Here is a 6,835-nt window from a genome sequence, read left to right as displayed (position 1 = left end):
AAAGAAACCACCCTAACTCCTCCTCTTCTTCCTCTTCTTCTTCCTCCCCCTGTACTTCTTCCTCCTCGTCTTTCTTGTCCTGCTTCTCTTTCCTCTTACTCTTCTTTCTATTTCTGCTTCTCTCACTTCCTCCTCTTTCTCCGTTTCCCTTGTCTGCCTCCTACTCCTTTTCCTTCTTGCTTTTCTCCGCCTACCTCCTCCTCCTCCTCCTCCTCGTTCTTGTTGATGTATTCTCCCATCCCTCCATTTGTTCATTTCCATCTTCTATCAGTGGCGTTGTTGGCGTCGCCTCGTCCACCTGACGCTTATAGCACCGCTGTGACGTCACCCTATCCATTGATGTCCGTCTGTACGCCTGTCTGTCTCAAAACCTCCCTTCAATGCTCTTCTCTCTTGGTCTCTCCGCTCTCCTCTCTACTCTCTTCTCTCTTCTCTCTCTCTCTCTCTCTCTCTCTCTCTCTCTCTCTCTCACCGGAGCGGCCCCTCCCACCGCAGCGCCCCTCTCCGCCGCCTGTGCTCCACCCTTGTACCTCCGCTCCTGGCCCCGCCCTCGCACGATCGATGCAGGTGTGAGGCGGGCGGGTCGCAGGGAAGGGCTGGTGCGGGCGGCGAGGTTAGGAGAGGAAGAAGCCGCTGTGTTTAGGGCTCATCTCCACCCGTACAGTGAGTAAACAGTCGCAGGGCAGTGGTGTCAAGGTACAGTGAGGTGCTAGCTACTGCCGCAGTGTCTGTAAGAGACGCTGAAGTAACGCAGAGTGGTGGTGTGAAGGTACCATGCTTTGTGTGTCTCCAGCGTGAGGTGACGTCCTGCGGTGCGTGTGAGAAGCCTTTGTGTCCTCAGTGTGTGTCCTTGGCGAGGGTTCTGCTGTAGGAGGCGCTGAAGGGTAATCTCACCTCCTCTTGTCTCTCTCCCTCATCCACAGCAAAAAGTTTAATGAGACGAGTTTCTTTTGTCTCCGCAGCAAGTTTTGGTTTATGTATGTCTTTCGATTATCGAGGAATGTGCGTGCGTGTGTGCGTGTGTTTATCCGCGGTTCTCGTCGCTGGTGTTATTTCTGTCATTTCGGGATTTGTGTTTCCAGGAGCGACGGATGAGCGGAGGAAATTCCCGTCAGCGGCGCTCAATCGCTCACTTGCCCGCTCGCCGCGTCGGCTTGTCGGGTCGCCGCTGGGGGTGAGGCCGAGGCAGCGCGGCGGTGAGTGAAGAGGCAATCTGTCGCTCACACTTGTCGTTAGCGGAGACATGAACCGATGGAGACACAGACAAGACAGACAAACAAGGAAACTAAAGAAACACACACGAAAACTAAAAAAAAACATGTAATGGTAAAGAAAGGGAAATTTAACATGACACAAAAAGAAATAAAACGAATGAACTAAGTCACTCACAATCATTGAAGAAATAACGATGAAAACAAAGAGACAAAGACAAGGGAACAAAGAAAATAAATAAAGAAATAAAAACTAAACAAGATGATCAAAATTAAACTGAAAGAACTGACAAAGGAACACAAAAGGAAAGAGAGACGCACGAGAACTAGAAAAGAATAATAGTAATAACACAGAAAAATTAAAAATAAAACTCAACAAATTATCAAAATATAAAAAGAATGATAAATGAAACTAGTTAACGTCACGATTTTAAAAGCGGACGAAAAAGAAAGACACGGAAATTAAACTAAAAAAAAAAATAGATAAGAAAAGAAGATAAACTAAACTGGACAAGAACTCACAACACACCACCCAACCCAACGCAACCTAACCAGTCTTACTAACTCACAAAACAGAAGAAAACCACTATGACATAACACACACACGGACACATCACCACAAAGAAACAAGGACAGGTGATAGATGGAACCAGAACCTGCCTCTCCCACACATACACAGACAGACGCACAGACAGACACCGCCGCTCGCACATTCGTCACAGTTCCCGTCCCTCTTTCTCTTTCCCTCTTGTGCGGCCTCGCGGATCGACTTAACCTGTTCAGCCGCCGCCTCTCCATCACTAATACTCAGTCTCACATTGGCTTAGTTTGCAGCAGCCATTAGCGAGGCCTGGAACACTGAAATTGGCTTGTAATTGGCTTTGTTTCGGGACGTGGTGGTTTAAAAGCATCCCCCTTCGGCGGAGAGAGTCGGCGGGAGGCAGCGGGAGATGTGTAGATGCTGGAGGCTGCGGGAAAGAGGCGGAAAGAGGCAAGAACGGGCGGGAAGACATGGATGAAAGAAATAAACTAAATAGAACATTACAGCGTGAAGAATTTAAGAGTTAGCGAAGAATTAACGAGAAAACATCAGTGTATTTTGGACAATAAATAGAAAATATTTTAAATGAGTTAAAAGAACATGGAAAAGTACTTGTGTGGGCAGCAAAATGTATGATAAGAGGAATTACACGCTCGAGATGACAGAAAAACAATGCGGGAAAGCCTTTGTTTAATAGAGTCGGCCAGCCAGCGCCAGTGTTCCAGCGAGCGTCGGGGAAACAGCGCACCAGCGGAGACATCACAAACCCTCCGCTCTTCCCCTCCGACGGGTAATGAAGGGAAAACAAAACGTCCCTTTGAAAAATACGGCAATTATTTTCTTTTCCCGGTGACTTGCTTTCCTTGTTAAAATAAATATATGAGATAAATACTCGTAAAAGTGGAGCGATGACAACTTTTCATTTATCTATTTTCAAACTCGACATAAGGTTTTATTTTCCGCGTTAGATATGAAGCTTCGTTACCGGCAGACACACGTGACGCCTTCTCAAAATACCTATCCTGTGTTTACCTAGGAAATTACCGTCACATGTAACAGGATACGTCTCAGCACGAGAAATATTCATCCTGCTTTATTTACTTTATTTTCTTGGTCAGGTATCAAGCTTCGTTACCGGCAGAGACACGTGATGCCTTCTCAAAATACCTACCCTGTATTTAGCAATGAAATTACCGTCACTTGTAACAGGATACGTCACAGCACGAGAAATAGTCATCCTGCTTTATTTACTTTATTTTCTTGGTCAGATATCAAGCTTTCCTTACGGCTTGAAATACACGATGTCATTTCAAAATATTTACCTGGTCTTTACCTGTGAAATTAGCGTCACAGGTAGCAAGCCACGTCACCACACGAGGAATAGTCATCATTTATCCTCGAACAAAACAAACCATTTCTATTTCTGTCATATATTCAGTTTCATTAAGGGACGTCTCTTCAAAATATCAACCTTTATATACGAAATTAGCGTGATATATACCAGGAAACGTGACAACGCAAGAAATAATCACTAATGGATGATTCTGCCTTCGCTAATGATCAAATGTGTAATGAAACGTATGATGAAACGTATATGCATTCTGTGGATCAAGGCAACGTGACGCAGAAGTGAAGGACATGAGAGGGAATGACGTATGTTAAATGTAAGAAATATTGAAACGTTAGGTGTTGCGAAGGTGACTGGTGATGGTGATGATGATGGTAGTGATGGTGAAGAGGTGGTAATGGTGAAAGGTGAATGATGATACTGATGATTGTGGTGATGGTGGTGATACTGATTTGTGAAGACAATAGATAATGAGAATAAATGGTGATGATAATGAATAAGTGATAATGATGATAGTGTATGATGATGATAATGTTTAGTGATGAAAATTATGATTCAAGAAATGTTTACAGACTTAACTGAATATTATAACTTATGCCAGTATCATCATCACCATCAGCAGTAACAGTAGTAGCAGTAGAAGTAGCAGTAGTAGTGCATCCTTCACGCCCTTCTGACCCTATGTTCCCTCCTGCAGGTGGCGACGAAGACGGGGAACATCAACACCTTAACACTCCCTTTTGGAACATATTTGAGGTGAGTGTTGAGTCATCTGTCTGTTTCATGTGTTGTGTGTTATGTTATGCTGTATTGTGTTGTGGTGTGTGTGTGTGTGTGTGTGTGTGTGTGTGTGTGTGTGTGTGTGTGTGTGTGTGTGTGTGTGTTTTTCTCTTAACAGTTTTTTCTTCCCGTGTTATCAAATAAATCGTGAGTGTTTCAGATTTTATGTTGTACTGAGTGCATTGCGTGTATGATAATTATTCCTCTAGTGCACGATACACCTTAGGCACACTCAAAAAACATAAGTGCAAACATTACCATTCCTACAAACAGAAAGAAAACGTAACTACACACAGACAAACTGAACCCAATCACATCATACACACACAAAAAAAAAAAAAAAAATGTACACTGGAAATATTAACACCTTACATATATGAGAAAGAAAGAATATGACTAAAGACACACACAGACACACAGTAATCCAATCACTCTTCCAGTTTACGTGCCCCCCACTGACCACTTAGCCTGTGTAATGACAAGCTCCACGTGCGAGGCAATCACAGAGCGTTTCAGGTTGTCAGTTTGATCGCCTCCGTCACCAGAAAGCCGAGGCAGATAATGAAGATAATTTGATGCCATAAGGAAGTGGGGAGACTCACTAAGAAATCTCTGTTGGTTCGTAAAGATTCTGGAGGGAAAATTGTATACTTTCTCTGGGATTGGAAAGCGTAAGAAGGATTAGTTCACTGAGGTTTATCTTTCTTTATAAAGGGTGTGTTTACGTTTACAGGTAATGTGAATCGTGAGTTTGGAAGCATAAGGAAGATTGCAAAGTGAAAATTATCTCAGGTTTGGTAACATAAGAAAGATTGTAGAGTTGAAATCATCTTGCTTTATAAATGGAATCTAGGGTTTGGAAGCATAAGGAAGGTCGCAAAGTTGAGTTCCTCTTGTTTATTACGAGCTTACCGGCATAAGAAAGATTGTAAAGTTTTCTAATGTCTTATGGAGAATCTTGAATTTGAAAAACTGGAAGCTTAAGAGAGAGTGTAAACTCCTTTAAAGCAAAAAAAAAAAAAATCTTACTTTATAAAGAATATATGGAGGTTATCAATAGAACGAATATAAAGTTTGTCAGCAAATGAAAAATTAAAAAGTTAGAAAAAACTCTTGCTTATTATGAAATGTTGAGTTTACAAAAATTACTTTCATTAAATTCTTTTGTGAGAGAGAGAGAGAGAGAGAGAGAGAGAGAGAGAGAGAGAGAGAGAGAGAGAGAGAGAGAGAGAGAGAGAGAGAGAGAGAGAGAGAGAGAGAGAGAGAGAGAGAGAGAGAATCATATTGTAGTCACCAAACAGACGTAATTTTGGTGAAGACCTGGTGACGAGATGAAAAATAAAGAATTACCTTATTAAATTATTATTGTGATTACATTAACGAGAGAAAATGATAAAACTGCCACTAAATACGTAAGTAAGAAAGAGAAACGTAATTTAGATGAAGAAACTTTGATGAAAAAATAAAAATATGAAGCAGAAATGTTTTAATAGTGAATGAAAGCAAAGGAATAAACGCACACACGCACACACGCACACACCAACCCATCACCTATCCACCGAGCAACACACCCACCCATACACCAGCACACACACACACACACACACACACAAAGGAACAAATGCAACCTTTTGTAACGCGTACACACATACACAAAAGTCTTTCACTACTCTCTCTCTCTCTCTCTCTCTCTCTCTCTCTCTCTCTCTCTCTCTCTCTCTCTCTCTCTCTCTCTCTCTCTGTCATTATTCACTTTTATTCAATCAAAACGCAAAATAAAAAGGAAAAGAAAATGTAGCATATATTTTTTTTCTGAAGAGTATTCCAAAAATTTCCAGTCACGCATTTTCCAGACGAGAGAAGGTGTGATATAAGTGTTCTTTTACTATTCTCTCTTTTTACGGTGGAACGACGCGAGGTGACTGGAAACGCAGTGATGGAGTGAAAATATTTACGAGGGTTTATTCAATTACTATACAAAGGAGAGGCAGGAAGGAGCTGGAGAGGCTGGGAGGGGCCGGGAGGGGCTGGAAGGGGCTGGGAGGGGCTGGGAAAAGGAAGAAAGTAAAAGAGGGATTAAAAATGATTATTAGTAATGTTACATAAGAATAAGAGTAAGAGGAAGATTACTATTACTACTACTACTACTACTACTACTACTACTACTACTACTACTACTACTACTACTACTACTACTACTACTACTACTACTACTACTACTACTACTACTACTACTACTACTATTACTATTACTACTACTACTACTACTACTACTACTACTACTACTACTACTACTACTACTACTACTACTACTACTACTACAACTACTTCTACTTTTACCACTATAACTACGAATACACAACTGTAAACATTATGAGAACTTGAAATCGCAAAAAGGATGAACAATAATGAACAAAAAGTCACACACACACACACACACACACACACACACACACACACACACATACACACACACACGGGAATTCCAACACATTACAGATCATTAAGCTTCTTTTTGGTTCACCGTCTGATACCAAATATAAAGGATTCGATGTCTCTTTATCAGGGTTAGGAGAGCGAAGAGGAGAGGAAGGAAGGTAGAGAGGGAGGGATGGAGGGAGGGAGGGAAGAGAGAGGTGGGAAGGATTGACGGCTGAAGGGACAGAGGAAGGAAGGGAGAAAAGGAGGAAAAGAGAAAGGGAGGAATGGTGTATGTCTGTATGAGAAAAGGTGGAAAAAGAATAAAAGAAATAGAAATGGAAGGTAGGAAAGCGAGAAAAATGATAAAAGAATGTAAAAAAACTTGGTATAAAAAGTCGACCAATTACAAAACAAAGCGACAGAAAATAAAAAAAACGAAGCCAAAGCTAAAATAAAGAACAGAGAGAGAGAGAGAGAGAGAGAGAGAGAGAGAGAGAGAGAGAGAGAGAGAGAGAGAGAGAGAGAGAGAGAGAG

At 41.7% G+C, this 6,835-nt stretch overlaps 1 protein-coding gene across 1 annotated transcript in view; it reads left to right on the top strand.

Annotated features, from left to right (window-relative positions):
• Window positions 1-547: 547 nt before the first annotated feature.
• Window positions 548-6,835, top strand: part of LOC123510419 (choline O-acetyltransferase-like) — a 68,753-nt gene continuing 62,465 nt past the window's right edge. Inside the window, 2 exon segments of the mRNA XM_045265594.1 lie at window positions 548-663; window positions 3,798-3,856. The gene's annotated coding sequence lies outside the window, so the exon portion shown is untranslated.

This window comes from Portunus trituberculatus, chromosome 29 (genome assembly GCF_017591435.1).
Source record: "Portunus trituberculatus isolate SZX2019 chromosome 29, ASM1759143v1, whole genome shotgun sequence".
Classification (NCBI taxonomy): domain Eukaryota; kingdom Metazoa; phylum Arthropoda; class Malacostraca; order Decapoda; family Portunidae; genus Portunus; species Portunus trituberculatus.
This window is presented reverse-complemented; position numbering and strand designations above follow the sequence as displayed.